Source organism: Schistocerca nitens, chromosome 10, assembly GCF_023898315.1.
Source record: "Schistocerca nitens isolate TAMUIC-IGC-003100 chromosome 10, iqSchNite1.1, whole genome shotgun sequence".
Classification (NCBI taxonomy): domain Eukaryota; kingdom Metazoa; phylum Arthropoda; class Insecta; order Orthoptera; family Acrididae; genus Schistocerca; species Schistocerca nitens.
The window spans coordinates 212,751,801-212,775,142 of record NC_064623.1 but is presented as its reverse complement, the minus strand read 5'-3'; the positions used below and the strand labels follow the sequence as shown (position 1 = coordinate 212,775,142).

The window sequence follows — 23,342 nt, the reverse complement described above, 5'->3', positions numbered from 1 at the left end:
ATGTACATTTATCTTTTCAGATGTTTCAATTATTTAGTTTACTGTTGACAGTCGAAAAGGTTATATGTGTTTTCAAGTGCTTGGTGAATTTTTACTTTGCAAAAAGACTGAGCAAAGAATTTCCATTAAATGTTGCTAGAATAGTGGAATAAAGAGCAGTGTAACATTCAAAATGTTGACTGTGGCTTTTGGCGAATCTACTTTGAGTAAGACAAGAGTTTAAGAGTGGTATAAACATTTCAAAGAACATTGAGAAGGCACTGAAGAAGATGACTGCCAAAGACATCCTAGCACAACAGTTACTGATGACAGAGTGGAAAAAGTAAAGAATTGGTTCTGGGTAATCTCCATCAGAAAGGTTGCTGATGATGTCAGCATATCCTCTGGCTGATGCCAAGCAATTTTTTTTAGATGCTTTAGGTATGAAACATGTAGCATCAAAATTGTTGAATCACTCAGGGATTGCTGAATGAAGTTCACAATGATCCAGTGCTTCTAAATGAAGCTATAATAGGTGACAAAACATGGGTATACAGGTATGATGAAACCAAGGCCCAATTGTCCCGATGGAAACTTTCTGAAGAGTCAAGACCGAAAAAAATCAAGTTCGATCAGATGTGAAGGTTCATCTCACCGTTTTCTTCAATTATAATGGCATAGGGCATCATGAGTTCCTGCCTTATGGTTGTACCAGTCAATAAGGAATACTACTTGGGAGTCGTGCACAGTTTGCATGAAGCACTCCAAAGAAAATGACCACAACTGTAGTGAAACGTGGAAATTGCATGATAGTAATGCTCCTGTTATTTTTTGACAAAACAAAACAAAACTGTTACGTTGCCTCGGCCACTGTATTAAACAGAAATGGCCCCCTGTGAGTTCTTTCTATTTCTGAGGCTGAATAGAGCTATGAAAGGACATCATTTTGCCACCATTGATGTAATAAAAACAGAATTGCTGAAAAGCTGAATACAATAATGAAAAATAAATTTCAGAAGTGCTTCAAAGGCTGGGAAAAATGCCCAGCAAAAGTGCATTATATCTGAGGGAGATTGCTCTGAAGGGGACAAAGTTGATGTTGATGAATAAATAAAGGTTCTTTAAGAAAACAAAAATTCGTGTTACCTTTTGATCACATCTTGTATATAGGTTGAAGCAGTTACTCAGAGATGATGAGGCTTGAACAGGATAGACTAGCATGGAGAACCACATCAAATTATTCTTAGGACTGAAGATGATGATGATGATGATGATGATGATGATGATGATGATGATGATGGAGACAACAACAAAAACAACAACAGATTTGAAACTTATTGGGAGACTTGAACCGGGTGCCTCTCTTATCGCAGACAAGTGCTCTTACAGTTGAACTATTCAAGCATGAATTAAAATTTGTGTTGCAGCTGGGTCTCAAACCCAGGTCTTCTTGCTTGCTAGGCAGAAATGCTAACCATTACACCACCACAGCACTATAATTAACATTGCTGCACAAACTATCCAAACTGAGTGCCCTCCTCAACACAAACTTCTTCTGCATATTTTCCCTTACACAGTCACTACTGCCAGGGCTCTCCAGCATTGGAATGGTACCACAGCATTGGACGTAATGGGAAAGTCCTGTACAATAGGCGACCTTATAATTGTATAGATAAAGAAGAGATTTACACGTCTCAGGGCAAAATATAAAATCTATAAGATCACCTCTGGTACAGGACGTTCCCATTACGTCCAATGCTGGGGTGCTATGCAAAAGCCAGAGAGCCCTGACAGTAGCGACAATGTAAGGGAAAATAAGCATCAGATATGAACTGAAGTTTGTGTTGGGAAGGGCACTCAGCTTGGGTAGTTTGTGCAGCAGTGTTAACCATAGTGCTGTGGTGGTGTGACGGTTAGCATTTCTGCCTAGTATTCAACCACGGTTGACAATCCACACTCGCAGATTCACTTCTGCCAGTACGTCTCCTAACTTTCAAATGGCAAAGAAGTTCTCCCGCATGCTTTGTGGGACTAGGACTCCTGGAGGTAAGGAAATGACAACAGATATCACGTGACATAATGACAAGAACAGTCTTTGGAAAAGGGTTGGATGGATTACAGAATAAAATGAGGTAACTTGTTAGAAAATGTTTGACTGTAATCTGGCAGTGAGGTCAGTAGGTGATAGTGGGTGCTGCAGGAGGAGTGGCTGCGACCAGAGCTACAGCATACCACAAAATCAAGCACAGATGCACTAGTGACAGGCGGGAAGACATGAGTGTAACAACTGTGCAGGTACAAACCAAAGTGAGACATACAGATGGGCATTAGGAGAGAGGGCAAAACACATATGGAACACAGTACAGCGTAGGAGGACAGATGAAATGAGGTAATAGGATGAAACGGAGCCATGTGGTGGTACAAATACAATAATGAAAAGTTCTGTGCGGAACAAAATAAAGGAAGGGGTAAAAGTAACAACTCGGCATACAGTTGCAGTGTTGACTGATCAATAGGCACATAAAGAAGGCTAACAACATTGCTAAACTTTGGGACAAGGATCTTATTCAGAGATAACTAGCACAGAAAACACACACACACTGCAGTACCCCAATACAATATAGTCTGCCGCGAAAATCAATCTCTCTCTCTCTCTCTCTCTCTCTCTCTCTCTCTCTGTGTGTGTGTGTGTGTGTGTGTGTGTGTGTGTGTGTGTGTGTGTGTGTGTGTGTTTTTAGGAAAGCAATGCACTGACTTTATTGCCACAATGGCTACATGAAAAGCAATGTGTCAGTGAGAAGCTTCAATGAGTATTTGTATTCGTATTACTTACTGGTTCTTCCTTGATATCCACTTCGCTATCCACTGCTGCTGCATCTATCTCTCCTGCAGATTCCTGTGAGAAGAGAACAGGCTAGACGAATGAGCAAAAATGGAGAGAAAACAAGGTCAGCAGACAAATATTCACTCATTTATTCACAGATCACATTGGATAAATCTCATCATGAAGAACAGCCTTTAGGAACATGAAATGAATCAAGTTACACATTAACAGGCACAAGCTGCAACTGCTGGCTATTCCTGTGAAGTATATCAATCACAAATTATGGATACCACTAATTTTCTCAAATGATTTTTATTTAACACTTCAAACAAAGAATTTTCTTTAAATGGACCCCTTTTAAATGTCTCTTCACTATCAAAGTAAAGTTCCTTTTAATATGTACATTTGAGTTATGTAGTATTTATATCTGTGAGTCATAATATTTAGACAAATCAGAGGAGATGTGGTTTACGAGGTATTTTTATGGAATAAGATTGTGGCTACAATTGCTCCTAATGAATCTGTCACTGGTAGGCCTCAAGCCAATGAGAGAAACTGCTGGCCAAGGCTGTGTTTATATCCTTCTGATAGTCATTAACATGCAATGATGTCAACATGTATACACTCAAATCTCTGAGTCAGTGGGGTGGAAGTACTGAGCAGAATCACAATGTGACACGTTATTTTGTTGCACTAGTGGACAAATGCCTTGCAGTCCTTCTTGATATATGGCCAAACAAATGCCTTTATTAATAATCATGTTGCAGACTATAATCCTGTACAGGAGGAGCTGTATACAGCAAGATTGCTTGCTGGAGCAAGTACACTTGATATGAACAGATGCACTTGTGAATTTGGCATTTTGCAATACAGTGCTACATTTTAGTATGGGATATGAAGAAGCCTGGGCAGGAAGCCTTCGGTTCATTGTGTCCTGCTTGAGTGTCAGCCAATTCCCTTTGCAATGGCATCAGTGAGAGACAGAGCATTTGCTCATCCATTCTGTTTACCATAAACATGTTAAATTTCTGGAGTGAACTGTGCCATGAAGTCCTAATCCCACTACTAGTGCAGTGATGAATTGCCTGGATTCTGATGGTAGGTGAAAATGAGTAGCTTGTGGTTCACAATAACAGTGAAATGTCTACCTCGAAGCATATATAAAAACTTTTTGAGGATTCCATAGGCTAAGTAGAGCTCGCTGTCATATGTTAACCAGTTTGCTAGCAATGATGATATTTTGCAGCAACAAATACTATCTACATCTACATCCATATTCCGCAAGCCACCTGACAGTGTGTGGCGGAGGGTACCCTGAGTACCTCTATCAGTTCTCCCTTCTATTCCAGACTCGTATTGTTCGTGGAAAGAAGGATTGTCAGTATGCTTCTGTGTGGGCTCTAATCTCTCTGATTTTATCCTCATGGACTCTTCGCGAGATATACGTAGGAGGGAGCAATATACTGCTTGAATCTTCGGTGAAAGTATGTTCTCGAAACTTCAACAAAAGCCCGTACCAAGCTACTGAGCGTCTCTCCTGCATAGTTTTCCACTGGAGTTTATCTATCATCTCCGTAATGCTTTTGCGATTACTAAATGATCCTGTAACGAAGTGTGCTGCTCTCCGTTGGATCTTCTCTATCTCTTCTATCAACCCTATCTGGTACGGATCCCACACTGCTGAGCAGTATTCAAGCAGTGGGTGAACAAGCATACTGTACCCTACTTCCTTTGTTTTCAGATTGCATTTCCTTAGGATTCTTCCAATGAATCTCAGTCTGGCATCTGCTTTACCGACGATCAACTTTATATGATCATTCCATTTTAAATCACTCCTAATGCGTACTCCCAGATAATTTATGGAATTAACTGTGTATTCTATGTATTCACAGCACATTACACTTGTCTACATTGAGATTCAATTGCCATTCCCTGCACCATGCGTCAATTCACTGCAGATCCTCCTGCATTTCAGTACAATTTTCCATTGTTACAACCTCTCGATACACCACAGCATCATCTGCAAAAAGCCTTAGTGAACTTCCAATGTCATCCACAAGGTCATTTATGTATATTGTGAATAGCAATGGTCTTATGACACTCCCCTGTGGCACACCTGAAATCACTCTTACTTCGGAAGACTTCTCTCCATTGAGAATGACATGCTGCGTTCTGTTATCTAGGAACTCCTCAATCCAATCACACAATTGGTCTGATAGTCCATATGCTCTTACTTTGTTCATTAAACGACTGTGGGGAACTGTATCAAACGCCTTGCAGAAGTCAAGAAACACGGCATCTACCTGTGAACCCGTGTCTATGGCCCTCCGAGTCTCGTGGATGAATAGCGCGAGCTGGGTTTCACACAACCGTCTTTTTCGAAACCCATGCTGATTCCTACAGAGTAGATTTCTAGTCTCCAGAAAAGTCATTATACTCGAACACAATACGTGTTCCAAAATTCTACAACTGATCGACGTTAGAGATATAGGTCTATAGTTCTGCACATCTGTTCGACGTCCCTTCTTGAAAACAGGGATGACCTGTGCCCTTTTCCAATCCTTTGGAATGCTACGCTCTTCTAGAGACCTACGGTACACCGCTGCAAGAAGGGGGGCAAGTTCCTTCGCGTACTCTGTGTAAAATCGAACTGGTATCCCATCAGGTCCAGCGGCCTTTCCTCTTATGAGCGATTTTAATTGTTTCTCTATCCCTCTATCATCTATTTCGATATCCACCGTTTTGTCATCTGTACGACAATCTAGAGAAGGAACTACAGTGCAGTCTTCCTCTGTGAAACAGCTTTGGAAAAAGACGTTTAGTATTTCGGCCTTTAGTCTGTCATCCTCTGTTTCAGTACCATTTTAGTCACAGAGTGTCTGGAAATTTTGTTTTGATCGACCTACCGCTTTGACATAAGACCAAAATTTCTTAGGATTTTCTGCCAAGTCAGTACATAGAACTTTACTTTCGAATTCATTGAACGCCTCTCGCATAGCACTCCTCACACTACATTTCACTTCGCGTAATTTTTGTTTGCATGCAAGGCTTTGGCTATGTTTATGTTTGCTGTGAAGTTCCCTTTGCTTCCGCAGCAGTTTTCTAACTCGGTTGTTGTACCACGGTGGCTCTTTTCCATCTCTTACGGTCTTGCTTGGCACATACTCATCTAATGCATATTGTATGATGGTTTTGAACTTTGTCCACTGATCCTCAACACTATCTGTACTTGAGACAAAACTTTTGTGTTGAGCCGTCAGGTACTCTGCTTTTTGTCACTTTTGCTAAACAGAAAAATCTTCCTACCTTTTTTAATATTTCTATTTACGGCTGAAACCATCGATGCCGTAACCACTTTATGATCGCTGATTCCCTGTTCTTCGTTAACTGTTTCAAATAGTTCGGGTCTGTTTGTCACCAGAAGATCTAATATGTTATCACCACGAGTTGGTTATCTGTTTAACTGCACAAGGTAGTTTTCAGATGAAGCACTTAAAAAAATTTCACTGGATTCTTTGTCCCTGCCACCCGTTATGAACGTTTCAGGCTCCCAGTCTATATCCGGCAAATTAAAATCTCCACCCAGAACTATAACATGGTGGGGAAATCTACTCTAAATATTTTCCAAATTATCCTTCAGGTGCTCAGCCACCAACAGCTGCTGAGCCAGGGGGCCTATAGACACATCCACTTACCACGTCTGAGCCTGCTTTAACCGTGACCTTCACCCAAATCATTTCACATTTCGGATCTCCGTCAATTTCCTTCGATACTATTGCACTTCTTATCACTATAAAGACGCCTCCCCCTTCACTGTCCAGCCTGTCTCTGCGGTATACATTCCAATCTGAGTTTAGGATTTCATTACTGTTTACATCTGGTTTCAGCAAACTTTCTGTCCCTAGTACTATATGGGCGTTATGACCGTTTATTAATGAGAGCAGTTCTGGGACCTTTCTATAGATGCTCCTGCAGTTTACTATTAGCACATTAATATTGTTATTCCCTGTTGCATTTTGCCTACTCCTACTTTGCCGCGTCTCAGGAGGCATCTTGTCGGGCATAGGGAGGGAATTCTCTAACCTAAAAAACACCCATGTGCACTCCACAAGTACTTCGCTACCCTTGTAGCCGCTTCCGGCGTGTAGTGCACGCCTGACCTATTCAGGGGGACCCTACATTTCTCCACCCGATAGCGGAGGTCGAGAAATTTGCACCCCAGATATCCGCAGAATTGTCTGAGCCTCTGGTTTTCGCATTCCACTCGGCTCCAAACCAGAGGACCGCGATCGGTTCTGGGAACGATACTACAAATAGTTAGCTCTGATTCCACCCCACGAGCGAGGCTTTCCGCCTTCACCAATTCCGCCAACCGCCTGTAGGAACTGAGGATGACCTCTGAACCCAGACGGCAGGAGTCATTGGTGCCGACATGAGCAACAATTTGCAGTCGGGTGCACCCAGTGCTCTCTATCGCCACCGGCAGAGCCTCCTCCACATCTCGGATGAGACCCCCCGGCAAGCAGACAGAGTGAACACTGGCCTTCTTCCCCGACCTTTCTGCTATTTCCCTAAGGGGCTCCATCACCCGCCTAACGTTGGAGCTCCCCTCCCAATAACTAATAAACCCCTCCCGCCGTGAGCCTGCTCAGACCTTGCTGAAGGAGCGGCCAGATGTCCACTCACAGGCAGAGCGGGCGATGCCACATGGCCAGCCTCCACATTTATCCTCCGCCTTGTGCGCCGCGAACGCCGCTGAACCCGCCACTCCCCTTGGGGAGAGAGTGGCCCAACCGCGCCCGATACCCACGAAGATGTCTCAACAGCAGCGACAGTGGGTGAAGCATGTAGCACCTGGGATGTACCATGTGATGCACCAGACTCCCCCACTGCTGCTACACTCCGAGGCAGCAGCCTGAAGACGGCTGACCGCGGCCATCAACACGTTCAGCTGTTCGCGAACAGTGGCCAGCTCCTCCTGCGTCTGTACACAGCAGCCACAGATCCTATCCATCCTAAGGAATCAATTTACTGAAGAGAGTTAATCAACTTTTAACTAGTCTGCTAATTCACTAAAGGCGGCTGATTATTGACTAAACTGTGGTTTCCTAGACAACTGAAGATCTAGAACAATGACTGCTGATGAAAAGGTGGCAAATTGAGACAAGCTCAAAGCTATTCACTTATGTTAATGAGAACATATTAAACTGTTCTAACTGCCCCTCTTATTCGCTGCAGAAAAAAGAATTTCTGTAGGCTATATGTGACAACTTGCACCATAAGTGTCCTACCAATAAAAGATCACTCCAACTTCTTCCAGATAAATATATCTCTTAAAAGCAAATATTCTCATGAGTTTGCTAACCTTCCAAGCAAAATATTAAAAGCATATTCTTCTGATATGGCTAGTGTATTCAGAAATATATTTAATGCACTGCATTGCTTTTACAATGTAGCTTTCCTGACAGACTAAACTACATCGCTGTCAGACCCCTCTGTAACTAGTAAGACAGTCATTAACAACTATCACCTGATTTCACTATTAACCTCCTCCTCAAACATTCCGGAGAAGGTAATGTATTTCATAATGGTAGAGCATATCGACAAATATAAGATTCTGTATCAGTCATAATTTGGATACCACAAGAACCTCTCCACTGAACATGCTATTTACCATTTCAGTAACTGTGTATTAAAATACCTGAATGATGAGATTTTGCCTAGATGTTTATTCTGGAGCAAATGACAAAATTTGTTAGGAGCAAATTAAAGTTTATGATTTTTTTACATACAGTGAGCACATGATTCCCTTCTCATTTCATTAATATGAAGCAAAGTGTCACACAGCTCTTGTGATGAATAATCTTCTTACTATCAGCATTCCACAGGTTTCAAGTCAGAAACCACTCCTCTTCTCCCTATATGTAAATTATCTTTCATCTTACTCCAATAAAGCAGAAATAATATTGCATTTTAGTGCTGATGTAAGCATCATAATCAAGTCCAACAAAGCTCTGCTCTTGATCGGAACATGAATTAGAAATCAAATATTATAGATGTTCTCTAATGCTTAACTTCAGTAGCATTTTCTCTACATGTAATAGCTGACTTTGCTGATGAAAGCATTAGAACATTAGCTTACACTGCATTCATTGATGTCGTATGGAATAATTTTCTGGGGCAATTCTATACAGGCCCAAAGTGTTCATTAAGCACAAATGTGCTGTAAGGATATTCTTTCACAATCTTGAAGTATGTTGTGAAGAATCAGGCACAATTTGAAAACAGTTGCATTCATAAATATAACACTAGGAACAAAGACAATATTATGAAAAGGACAGTTGCTACTAACCATACAACAAAGATGCTGAGTTGTAGGTAGGCACAACAATGTCAAACAAAGCTTTTGGCCAAACAGGCTTTCATCAGAATCAGACAAAACACACACACACACACACACACACACACACACACACACACACACACACACACACACACACATACAAATGCAACTCACATACACATGACCACGTCTCTGGCTGCCGCAGCCAGATCCTGTCTTTGGCAGCCAGAGATGTGGTCATGTGTATGTGAGTTGCATTTGTGTGTGTGTGTGTGTGTGTGTGTGTGTGTGTGTGTGTGTGTGTGTGTGTTTGTCTGATTCTGATGAAAGCCTGTTTGGCCAAAAGCTTTGTTTGACATTGTTGTACCTACCTACAACTCGGCATCTTTGCTGTATGGTTAGTAGCAACTGTCCTTTTCATAATATTGTCATTATTCCATCCTGGATTTCCCATTGTTTGATTTTACACTTCGAACAAAAATAGATTCAACTATCCACAAAGTTAACTTACTCTTGCACAAAAAGGAGTGAGGTACACAGCCATAAAAATATTTGATCTTATCTCTTGTGAATTAAAAATATTGGCAGATAATTAAAGGCTTAAAACCAAACTTAAATAATTTCTCCTTGACAATTCCTTATATCCTATTGATAAATTGATGAGAAGCTAGTACCTAAGTGGCTGGGTTACTTTTACCAATTCTGTGACACATTAAGCTTTACAAATTCAGTTGTGTAAACAGCCAGCATGCCACCATGTTTCCACAGAGAAAATGTTTCTTATTTGTAAACCTATTAACGTGTTCCAAACCATGGCAAGTTGTCATGAACATGACCCATGGAACATGCTGAAACAAACTAACCGAGGCTTTTGAAGAACAGACAGGCTTATGAAGAACAGACAATGATCACTACAAGAGCAGAAACGAGTTCCTATATTTTACTACTTTACATAGATTAGTTTGTTACTTTACATAGATTAGTTTTTAATATTGTAGTATGTTGCATTTTCTTTGCAGTTAATTTACATAAAATCTTCGTGTATGTATGAATAACATCCATACAATGTTTACTGTCTGTTGCTGTTGTTGTTGTTGTTGTTGTTGTTGTGGTATTCAGTCTGAAGACTAGTTTGATGCAGTTCTCCATGCCACTCTATCCTGTCTGAGCCTCTTCATCTCCAAATAACTACTGCAAACCACATCCTTCTCAATCTGCTTATTGTATTTATTTCCTGGTCTCCCACTACAATTTTTACCTCCCCCCCCCCCCCCCCGCGCACACACACACACACACACACACACACACACACACACACACACACACACACACACACACACACCCACGCGCGCACACACACACACACACACACTCTCTCTCTCTCTCTCTCTCTCTCTCTCTCTCTCTCTCTCTCTCTCTCTAAACTGGTGATCCCTTGACGTCACAGAATGTGTCCTATCGACCAATCCCTTCTTTTGGTCAAGCTGTGCCACAAATGTCTTGTATCCACAGTTCTATTCACTACTTCCTCGTTAGTTATGTGATTGACCCATCCAGTCTTCAACATTCTCCTATAGCACCACATTTCAAAGGCTTCTATTCTCTTTTTGTCTAAACAATTTATCATCCATGTTTCACTTTCTTACAAGGCTACACTCCAGACAAATACCTTCAGAAAAAATCTTCCAAACACTTAAATCTATTTTTTATGTTAACACTCTACTTTAATATCCTCTCAACTTTGGCCATCATTAGGTATTTTGCTGCTCAAATAGCAAAACTTATCTACTACTTTGTCTCTCATTTCCTAATGTAATCCCCTTTGGATCATCTGATTTAATTAGCCTACATTCCATATCCTTGTTTTGTTTCTGTTGATGTTCATCTTATGTCTTCCTTTAAAGGCACGGTCCATTCTGTTCAACTGCTCTTCCAAGTCCTTTTCTATCTCTGACACAATTACAATGTCATCAGTAAACCTTAAAGTTTTTATTTTTTTCTCCCTGAACTTTAATTCATACTCTAAATTTTGTTAGGTATCCTTTACTGCTTGTACAGATTGAATAACATGGGCGATAGGCTACAACCCTGCCTCAATCCCTTCTCAACCACTGCCTCCATTTCATGCCCCTCTTCTCTCATAACCACCATCTGGTTTCTGTAGAAGTTGTAAACAGCCTTTCACTCCCTGTATTTTACCCCTGCCACCTTCAGAATGTCAAAGAGAGTACTCCAGTTAGCTTTGCCAAAAGTTTTCCCTAAGTCTACAAATGCTATATGTACGTTTGTCTTTCCTTAACCTGGCTTCTAAGATAAGTGGTAGGGTCAGTATTGCCTAGCATGTTCTTACATTTCTCCTGAATCCAAACTGATCTTCCCCAAGGTTGACTTCTACCAGTTGCTCTATTCCTCTGTAAAGAATTAGTGCTAGTATTTTGCAACCATAACTTATTAAACTGATAGTTCAGTAATTTTCACAGCATTTTGACTATTTTTCAACCGTGACTGTCTCAGTTTTTAACTGCCGCTATCAGTCACAAAATTTGTTAACTAATGTATTATTTACTGTGTGACATGTTTCGAGGGTACACCTCATCCTCAGGCAATATGGCACTACAAAAACAATTTCACAATAGAAACATGCAGACGTTAAACAGTCTTTTCATAAATTCTGTGGTTATCCTGTTGTGAAAATTTGTGAACAGTGATTAAGAAAGCCAAGAGAGCCACAGAAATGGATACACCTCAGCTCATCAGAACTACACTGCTACTCCATAAGAACAAAGTGAGTGACTGTTACAAAACATTTTCATGCACACATCAGTCCAGCTTGCAGTGTGACATTGCCTCTTACTAGGTTTTCTCTTCTTCCACAGTATGACCACAGCATTTATGAAAAGACTGTTTAACATCGGTATGTTCCTATTGTGAATTAATTTGTGTAATGCCATATAGCCTGAGGATGGGGTATACCCTCTGAGCCATGCGTGGCTCATGTTCATGCCATCTCTTATTTAATATCCTGTTTTTACCATACTGTCACCTCGTTATGCTATTTCAATTACTGGTGTCACTGACTTGTTGCCTTGCCTGCCCGTGAGTGGCAGCACCAGTGCTTATCGACATAGGCCCTCCGGTATTAACTCTGCTGGATTGCTATTACTTCCTGGTCGTCGTGTGTTGACCAGTCAGTTGGAACACACCAGCAGTGGTGTTCGGACCTGGTAGCCGGACGGTTGGGATGCATCAGAAGTTCGGTCGGGTTGGAGCGGCAGCGAGGTTCGGATAGCCATGACTCGCCTGACTGTTGCCGGCACACACGGCTCGAGTGTGAACTGTCTCGGTTGATCATCGACTGGTCATCTTACCGGACGACGTGTATTTGCTTGCCGATCGCTTATGGGTTGGTGGTGTGTATCTCAAGTCGTGGTTCGTCCTTGTGATTGCACAGTAACTGCTTTTAGCATTCGTCACGTTCTTCGCCCAAGTGTTTGTGAAATTGTATGTAGCCTGTGATGTCAACTGCCCAGTTGTTTTAGTGCTGTCTCCATGCTGATGTGTAGCAGTTGGTCGATTGGGGCAGTCACGTCGTAGCACCAGTGGGGCATGCAGTGCCAGAGAGGCACGGATAGCCATCACTCGCCGACGATTGCCGACACATTTGATACGAGTGGGAATGACTTTGGTGGATTGTCAGTCGGTCGTCTTGTCGGATGACGTGTATTTGGCCGGTGATCACTTATAGGTTGCCTGTGTGTACCGACTCGTGAATAGTCCTTGTTATTGCACAGTCACTGCCGTTAGCATCATCTAGTTCTTCATGCTAGTGTTCGTGAAACTGTGGATAGTTTATATGAGTTTTACTGACAACTTAATTTAAATGTTGTCGGCATACTGGTTCTGAATTGGTCAGTTGGCGTGGAGTAGCAAGGAAGGACAGGACAGCCATCACTCGCCCAACAATTGCCGATACACATGTTTCAGTGGCAACAACCTTGTTTGACCGTTTGGTCGGTCCTCTGATTAAACAACGTGTATTTGAAACTTCCTGGCAGATTAAAACTGTGTGCCCGACCGGCACACAGTTTTAATCTGCCAGGAAGTTTCATATCAGCGCACACTCCGCTGCAGAGTGAAAATCTCTTTCTGAAAACGTGTATTTGGGTCATCCACCACTTATGGGTTGTCTGTGATCCATTCTTGTTGTTGTTCCACTGTCTCTGCTGTTAGCATCATTTGAGTTTTGGTGCAAGTATGGAGCAGAACTGATCTCTGTCGGTTGGGTTGCCGCTGGATTGAGAATGGTTGGGCCGACGCCTGTTTCACCTAAGCGAGCGTTAGTGTTTGAATTCCAGGCTGAGCCTCGAACATCTGAGTGCCTTTGGGTGTACTGCCTTTTTTTATTTGTTCTTGTTGTTTGCACTTGTATGGCTTCTAGCTGATTTTTACATTAAGATTGTTTTGCCCTTAAGGCATAAGATTCTTTAGGCTTTCAGCCTAATTTAAAGAACTGTTTCACGTAAGGCCTTTGGCATTTTAAAAATTTTAATGTTGTTGAATTTTAAGTGTCGGGCTTTCAGCCAATTTTGGATTCAAATTGTTTGCTCTGAAAATCTCAGATTCTTTGGGCCGTCAGCCTAAATAAAGAACTTTTGTAAGATAAGGCTTGCCTTTTAAATTTCTGATTATGCTTGCATTTTAGGTTATTGGCCTTCAGCCGTTTTTAAATTAAAGTGGCTTTCAGCCAGTAATTAAGTCCCAAAAATTAAAGCTGTGTGTTAAAAAAAATTCTTAAGGTTCTTGTAATGTTTTATCAAGTAAATAAAGTTGTATGTTCAAGTGTAACTGACAGCCGCTTATTTTGACCCCTTTCCACAATTTAAACTAACTGTCCTGTCCTGCAGGTTCAGCAGGGCGTCTCACCCTCAAAACATGTCACACAATAAATAAATAATACATAAGTTAACAAATTTTGTAGCTGGTAGCAGTAGTTAAAAACCTTTACATAATTTTCACACCACTCAGCAACAGCTTTCTTTGGAATTGGAGTTACTACATTCTTCTTGAATTTGGAGGGTATTTCGCCTGTCTCATACATCTTGCGCATCAGATGGAAGAGTTCTGTCATGCCTGGCTCTCCCATGACTATAAGTAGTTCTGATGGAATGTTGTCTACTCCTGGGCCTTGTTTCAACTTAGATCTTTCAGAGCTCTGTCAAATTCTTCTCGCAGTATCCTATCTCTCATCTAATCTTCATCTACGTCCACTTCCCTTTCTATAATATTGCCTTTAAGTTCATCCCACTTGTATAGACCCTCCATATATTCCTTCTACCCATCCCTTCTTCGCTTAGGACTGGTTTTCCATTTGAGTTCTTCATAATCATACAGCTGCTTCTCTTTACCCCAAATCCCTCTTTAATTTTCCTGTAGGTGGTATCTATTTTTCCCCTATTGTAATATGTTTCTAAATCCTTACACTTGTCCTCTAGCCATTCTGCGCTTCCTGTAACTCTCAGTTTTTAAACATCTGTATTCCCTTTCTCCAGCTTCATTTGCTGCATTTTTAAATTTTCTCCTTTCATCAATTAAATTTAATTTCTAGTTGGCCTCATCTTTTTACCATTTAATTCTCTGCTGCCTTCGCTATTTCTTCTCTTAAAGCTACCCATTTGTTTACAACTGTATTCCTTTCCCCTATTCTCAAATGTTGCCTAACGCTCCCTCTGAAACTCTCAACAACCTCTGGTTCTCTCAACTTATTAAAGTTCCATCTCCTGAATTTCCAACTGTTTTGCAATTTCTTCAGTTCATTACCAATAAATTGTGGTCCAAGTCCACCCTTCCCCCTTGGACATGTCTTACAGTTTAAATTCTGGTTCCTAGATCTCTGTCTAACCATTATATATTCAATCAGAAACCTGCTGGTGTCTCTAGGTTTCAACCACATATGCAGGCTTTATTCTTAAACCAAGTGTTAGCAATGATTACATTATGTTCTGTGCAACCAGGCGGGTTCCTCTTTCATTCCTTTCCCCCACCCCATATTCATCTACTATTTTTCTGTTATGGAATTTCAGTCCCTCATCCCAGTTAAATTTTCATCTCCTTTAACTATCTGAATAATTCCTTTAATGTCATAATACATTTCTTCAATTTTTTCATCATCTGCAGAGCTAGTTTGCATATAAACTTGTACTACTGTGGCAGGTGTGGGCTTCGCCTCTATCTTGGCTATGATAATGTGTTCACTATGTTCTTCATACTAGCTTACCCACATTCCTGTTTACTTATTTATTATTACACTCACTCCTTCATTATGCCTATTTGACTTTGTACTTATCACCTTGTACTCATCTGAGCAGATGCCTTGTTCCTCCTGCTGCCAAACTTCACTAATTCCCATTATATCTGACTTCAACCTATCCACTCCCCTTTAAGTTTCTAACCCACCTGACTGATTAAGGAACCTAAATTCCATACTCCAATCTGTAGAATGCCAGTTTTGTTTCTACTAATGACAACATCCTCCTGAGTAGCCCCCTCTGGAATATTTTACCCAAGAGGATGCTATCATCATTTAACCATGCGGTAGAGCTGCAAGTCCTCAGGAAAAATTACAGCTGCAGTTTGACCTTGCTTTCAGCCATTTGCAGTATCAGCACAGTGAGGCTGTTTTGGTTGATGTCGCAAGGCCAGAGCAGTCAATCATCCAGACTGTTGCCCGTGCAAGCACTGAACAGGCTGCTGCCCCTCTTCAGGAACCACATGTTTGTCTGGCCTCTCAATAAATACCCCTCTGTTGTGGTTGTACCTACAGTACAGCTATCTGTATCGCTGAGATACACAAGCAAGGTCCATGGTTCATAGGGAAGGGGGGGGGGGTGTTTATTGTCTACAGAGGGGTTAATAATAAATTTACACTTTTAATAACAGGATAATACCACATCAAGTAGTCTTCGACTGACCATCTCCAGTTTCAATCAAATTTCATGTTGATGTTCCCTGTAGAGAAAACCTAAACTAGGCACAATTTGAGCTCAGATGCAAAAATTAAATGTTTTAGGATGGTTTCAGTGGTAGGCTAAGAAAAATGACAGCTCTATAGTGGTTTTGGCCAAATTTAAGATGGCTTAAAATTGAAGCTAGTAGTAATTGAAAATATAAAGGGGTACATAAAGTCTGGGAACACTTTCAATTATTGATTACACAAGAACCAAACACTGAACGGATGTCAACATATTGCATTTTGAGAAGAAACTCTGAAAGTTGTTTGTTTTTTTTAACATTCGATATGCAAACCATGAGTGACTGGCAGACGTCAATACGGTAATTGAATTCTTACCATACCCGTTCAAGCATGTCTCCCATGTGCGCTCCACATTCTCTTCACTCACACTGGGACGTCCACTTCTCTTTTCCGGGCACAAGCAACCCGTCTTAATGAATTTGTTGTGCCAATGGTGAATGGCCTTCCTTGTTGGTGGCTTCTTACCACATTTGGTTCTAAACATCCATTGAACAGCTGAACCATACTGTTTTTGTCGAACTCAACACACAGAAAGTTCGCTCCGCACCTAAACTCGCCATGTTGGTGACTAGCGCTGACTATCGGCGATTTACTAAACTATGCTGTGGCGGTATACATGAAAAAAACGTTCAGGGTTTCTCTTCAAAATGACATATGTCTGATACCTGTACAATTTTTGGTTCTTGTGCAATAAATAATTCAAAGTGTTCCCAGACTTTACGTACACCCTGTATATTTGGGTCAGATGAATTTCTTTCTTTACACAACCATTTTTTTTTTTAATTTCAGGGCTATAACATTCAGCTTTTTCATGCTACGTGAGGTCAGATTTGAGGAACAGTTGAACATGACAATTTTTCAACCATTTTGGGGCTTCAGTACTCTTTGTGCAAAGCACGTTGAGAGCCATTTAGCATGTTTGCAGATAAGTTAGTTGTTATCAATTTTACCAAACTGCAGCAGTTATTGTGAGTATTATAGAGGTTGTTAAAGTGTAAACATGCAATTAATTTATCAAATTTCTTTGCACTTTCATGCTATGCTACTAAATATTACCACTTGTTTTCTTACTTTTTTGTTGATTAGAAAGAGTGTTTCTTTACTAAAAAAAGTTTTGTTTGCTTTGAAGACTCTGTGGATAAAATTTATAAAATGATCTTCAAAGTTATAGAGTCAAATACACTGGTGTCAAAAATTAGAGCAGCAGACAGAAATTTTCCACAGCTGCATTCATTTTGCCACAAAACAGTATAAACAAGTGACAGTAGAGTAGAAACAATGTAAAGGATGCAGAATGTAAACAACTGCAACATGCATAATGGTAGACAAATATTTTTTTTGTTTTTTCCAGCTCAACGGATTTGCACACACATCCCCAAAACTGGTTAATGTGCTCGGTATGGGGTGTGACCACATCTGGCACCAATACAGGCCTGACAATGATGGGGGGCATGCTGCCTCACGTTGAGGCAATAATGCACATTCTCTATAATGCACATTCTCTCTTGAAGAGTGGTTGGTGAATTCTGATGTGACGCAAATCATCTCCCTAGTGCTTCCCAGACATCCTCTATAGGATTCAAACCGAAGAGTGAACAGGCCACACCATGCATACAATATTTTCCATTTCCAAGAAAACATCAACAACCCGTGCTCCATAAGGTCGAGCATTATTATCCATCAATAAGAAGTATGGGCCTACAGCACCTCGTGACAGCTGCAGGTTGACAATCTGTATGTTTATCACATGAATTAGACACAAGATTGAGAAATAGTGGTTTGTTGCTTTAATTCTGACACCAGTGTATTTGTAAACTGTCATATGTAAGTTTCTATACCTATTTGTAATTTTCAGGTCCTGTAATGTTGTGGTTTTGCTGCTTTTTTAATATTTATGATATCTAATCATATTCATGAAATTATGACACATGGGAAATGTCCAAAAAGGAGAACAGACTACAATTCAACAATAAATGACTTGTATAAAATGAAACACATTCACGCACTGTTGATTCCAGATGCACACTGGCTGACGTATGCTGTGTTATAATTTTTAGTGGCAGTCTAATCGTTAGGGTGATAATTATTGATGCTGCCACCAGATGTGTCTGGAAACTGCTATGGGTGGATATGGCTAGCACGTGAAAAAGTACATTTGTACAAATAGGTTTTTTTCTAATTATAATCATAAATTATTAACTTTTGAGTTCTTCCTTGCCAGTTTAGTTGTTGAGCCTACAATACAAGTACAACTTCCTTGTTTAGAAGGTAAACATAAGGTGTTGTATCAAAGGGTGTTTAAAATTATGGTGTGTACACAAATGAATCAAGATGTGGGCACTGACATAATCATCTCACACAACTGGTTGTTTGGAAAATTCAGAGTACCATCAGGCCTTTCTTATCGCTTAAGAAACTGGTGTATCACTAACTAGATTCCAACCTGATCAACAAAGATTGTTGATACCACATCACATCCTGGTTATGACAATGAAACACATTCAATGATCTGTTTCTAATATTAAGCCTTATTTCTTGCTCAGTTTGAGCCCTTACGAAAAATGAAGAAGAGAAAAAAAAGGGGGGGGGGGGCATCAAATTGGTTTATTTGCTTTTGATAAAACAAGAGCAGCTGCACTAATAAATAAAACAAAAATTATGTTCAATATGTCAGGATGAAGTCACAATAAACCTGTTGCTCTGTTATCCTCCTGAAAGGTTTTAACATGGTGATAAAGAAATGTAAACAGCGGAAAGAATCAACTGTACTTTCCCAAATCTTTGCCATTCTCCTCTAAAATTGTCAGAAAGTCTCAAAACAAGATTCAAAAGCCTACATAAAGAGCAACATTAATCAGGTATAAAGTGAAATTTGTGGTCGGATTGCAGGATCTGATGGCTTTAAGCCACATACATTTTTCAGCAAAATTATAATAATCAGTAATGATATTCTTTTTTGTTATGATGACCTAAAGTGAGCTGAAATAAAAAAAATGTGTTTCTTCATACTGAGATTAGTAAATGTTGACAGCTGCTACAAAATGTTGGTCAGTACCATGCTGTGACTTCACAAGTCTTTTCTGATAACATAAAAACTATGGTTTTTAGCTTTCTTTGAGTAAGATGAGTTAGATTAGAAGTGTCTTACATGGGCTGTTAAGTGTAACAACAATAAAATTTTTGTAAGAGCTGTAAATCATAAGATTAATGAATACTTTGGGAATGCTTGACAGAAGTATTTTCAGGCTCATAATTTGAACCTTATCTGTAGCACCTCCAAAAAAAAAAAAAAAAAAAAAAAAAAAACACATTTTCAGTAGAAAAACACCTGCTCTCTCTTAATAAGTAGAAATAAAAAAATAGGTGGTGTTAATATTCACCAATTTTGAATCAAAATATGTAGAAACTTAATAAAACTGAACTGTTAAAACTGTGTTGAGCAAAAAAGGTGTGTATGTATCTCATACGTATATTTATATACATTCAGCACCAGATTCGGCACTTATGCAGTTTAGCAGGTACGGAAAAAATTTTTCATTTTTTTCCAAAATTTGATCGATTATAGTCAAATGTGATACGCTGATTACGAATACGATATTTATTTTCGCCCCAGTCAATTATTTACATCAAAAAAATTGTTTTAAATTTTTTTATTTTTCAATATTTTGTCGATTACAGTATACGTTCATTTTAACGGAACGGTAGGTACGTATTTTTACTAATTAGCCACAATCAAACGCCAGTGCAAAATTAACAAACTTTTAATAAACTCCCCCCACTGTATATTTACACATCTGTAGCGTAGCCCACTTGAGGTTAGGTTGGGAGTTTTTTTTTTTTGGAATGCGGCCGCGGCAGCGGCCGCCTATGATTCGAAAATATTGAACAGGTGATCATTCACCATATAACATCCATTTTCATTTAATGAGTTGATGATGAGAATATGCTGCTCATAATTTTAAACGAAAATAAGTAGAAATAAAAACAAAACGGATTAGTTTACAGCTTCGGGGTTTAAACCTTTTCTTAGTTTAAACCTTTGCTTAGCGTATCCCGAAGCTGTAAACTAATCCGTTTTGTTTTTATTTCTACTTATTTTCGTTTAAAATTATGAGCAGCATATTCTCATCATCAACTCATTAAATGATATGGTGAATGATCACCAGTTCAATATTTTCGAATCATAGGCGGCCGCTGCCGCGGCCGCATTCCAAAAAAAAAACTCCCAACCTAACCTCAAGTGGGCTACGCTACAGATGTGTAAATATACAGTGGGGGGAGTTTATTAAAAGTTTGTTAATTTTGCACTGGCGTTTGATTGTGGCTAATTAGTAAAAATATGTACCTACCGTTCCGTTAAAATGAACGTATACTGTTATCGACAAAATATTGAAAAATAAAAAAAAAAATTTTAAAAAAATTTAAAACAATTTTTTGATGTAAATAATTGACTGGGGCGAAAATAAATATCGTATTCGTAATCAGCGTATCACATTTGACTATAATCGATCAAATTTTGGAAAAAAATGAAAAATTTTTTCCGTACCTGCTAAACTGCATAAGTGCCCCAGATTCCACTTTAAACAGCCTACTTGTTTTCCAAAACTTTTGTAAATCCCATAAATCTTGTAGCTCTCCACTGAAAGCCTCATAAAACCAGGATTTATTTAGTACCTCAAATTTTGCGCATATTTGTTTCTATTCTACAAGGAATAACTAAGTAAAATTCCATTCACGGTGGATATGGGTATGTAGGAGCCACTGACACGCTTCCTATGGATGTCCCACATTCCGTGTCAACTGGCATGTTCAATAAGCGTCGTTGACTTTGGCTGGTGAGGTAATGTAAACGGCTGTCACGCTACCTTTCGGTGCACATGTCCAGTTTTGTGGAAAAAAGGAAGAAGAAGAAGAAGAAGAAGGACGAGAAAGCAGAAAGGTCAAAAAAAAGTATGATCTGTAGCCCGCTTTAGAACTCGTATCGAACATTTCTCTAAATCCAATATTCTAAGTTTATTTTTGCACGAATGCAGATGTCATTTCATTTCAGATCTTATATGACATATGACAAATACGCAACCGGGTAATCAGCTAATTAATAAATAATTCCGAATGCACGGAATAATATAACAATCCTTAAAAGACTACTAATGTTAAATCGAATTCATATGAAAACACCACATATTTAATATGCTGTTCTCGTGCGAACTAACTCTCATTATGATTTAATTTCATGTTACACGTTACGCATTGATTATCCTACTAACTTAACTTTAGAGACAAATTTGTTTTGAGTTTGCTAAAAAATGTCACGTCCAACGATAAAGGTTGCATACAGCTCAGTCAACAGTTATCATATACTCACCATATTCACAGCGACGTGTTTTGAAATGGAAATCAGGAATACTTCTTTAAATATTCTATTCGTAAATTTCTTAACGCCAGCAACATCTGGCACATTGTTTGTAAACAAAACTTGACGTTTAGTCGAACTGCACGCAGTGTTGCTAACTCTAAAAAACCCGAGTCGCTAGATTCAACATCAAAAGTCGCCAAAACTGATTTTACTAGGGGTGTACCGAAAATTTCGTGCTGTGAATGGTGCAATAAGCCAGTGTGTATGTGGGGGGGGGGGGGGGGCGGGGTAATAAAATATTAATAAAAATTGTCTCATACGTAATTGATATATTGTCTTAATTAAATGACGCATCGCTTGCAACAACATGCATATAAAATACGCTAACGTTTAATTTAACATGTTATCATAATTGACGCAACACATAAATTGTTATTTCAATCACAGTAGTCAAATATACTAGAAATTAAGACTATTCGTATGTAAGAACGCCGGTGATTGTATGCATTTATTACAACCAGGTTCAAGAATGGCGCCGGCCGAAGTGGCCGTGCGGTTGAAGGCGCTGCAGTCTGGAACCGCTACGCCGCTACGGTTGCAGGTTCGAATCCTGCCTCGGGCATGGATGTTTGTGATGTCCTTAGGTTAGTTAGTTTTAACTAGTTCTAAGTTCTAGGGGACTAATGACCTCAGCAGTTGAGTCCCATAGTACTCAGAGCCATTCAAGAATGGCATTCGTGTTAAAATAAGGCATGGAAGTTTCATTATGGTTTCTCAATTTGAGGTTACAGATTTGGGTGGGGCACTTTGCCGGCCGACCGCCATGTTTGACACGTTTCCAGCTCCAGTTCGTGAAGTGAAGTGAAATGTATTTCCATTTCAGTTTCTATTACAGGGCGAAGATAAATGATCTTGAGCGAAATTAAATTTTCAATTTTCTTTTTTTCATTTGAGATTGATGGAGCCAATGTGTGCACTTTACGTTGTAACTTATTTCATGTGTAATTCCACTATTTTCGAGAGAGATAAGCGTTATTCTTTGTTTTACTTGTCGAATGATTTTCATTGAGCCGTGGATGAATAGCTGATGTTCCTGTTCTGTAGGAATATTGATGTAGAACTGTCTGGGGAGAAAATTTAGTTGTAAGAAGGAAGTTACTTAATGTGAATGAAGACTGTAAGTAAAGCCATTAATAAGTGTTTTCTGTATTTCAGCGTGAATGCTTGGAGCATGGCATTCAGCCCGATGGGCAGATGCCATCAGACAAAACTATTGGAGGGGGCGATGACAGCTTCAATACATTTTTTAGCGAAACTGGTGCTGGGAAGCATGTGCCACGCGCAGTATTTGTGGACTTGGAACCGACTGTTGTTGGTAAGTACAGAAACAGATTATACGCCGACGTAGCATTTTCCGTTGGTTTAGCACAACAGACAGTCAAAGACTGGTTTTAATAGAAGAAACTGCATATTCTTGTATTGCTGAGTTCGGAAACCGGTGGATACTGGGTGTTACTATCCTACGCACTGTCCCTCTGCTTGCAGATTTAATTACGAATTGGAGCCTGCCCCCTTTGCAAGTACAAAATTGTTTTCTTATCCAATCATATTCACTGGTTTTTCATTTATTTTACCAGAAAACCCCAAATTCCGTTTTATTCAGGTTTGAAATAAATTAGATCACATTTAAGTTGCGTATATACTTTTATTATGTATGTTCCGTTAAGAACGTCGCGCATGCCCCTTTAATAATTTATTATTGCTGTATTTTGGTGTTATTTTTTCTGCCAAATTTGTTTTTGTGCATTTG

The 23,342-nt window shown here is 39.7% G+C and overlaps 1 long non-coding RNA gene and 1 pseudogene across 1 annotated transcript in view; one reads left to right on the top strand and one right to left on the bottom strand.

Annotated features, from left to right (window-relative positions):
• Positions 1-21,657, bottom strand: part of LOC126210397 (uncharacterized) — a 55,684-nt gene extending 34,027 nt beyond the window's left edge. The window contains exons 1-2 of the long non-coding RNA XR_007540657.1: positions 21,542-21,657; positions 2,813-2,875 (exon numbers count right to left, since the gene is read on the bottom strand). This is a non-coding gene — a long non-coding RNA (uncharacterized LOC126210397). The remainder of the gene's footprint in view (positions 1-2,812; positions 2,876-21,541) is intronic.
• Positions 1-23,342, top strand: part of LOC126210395 (tubulin alpha-1 chain-like) — a 65,453-nt pseudogene that overhangs the window by 37,461 nt on the left and 4,650 nt on the right.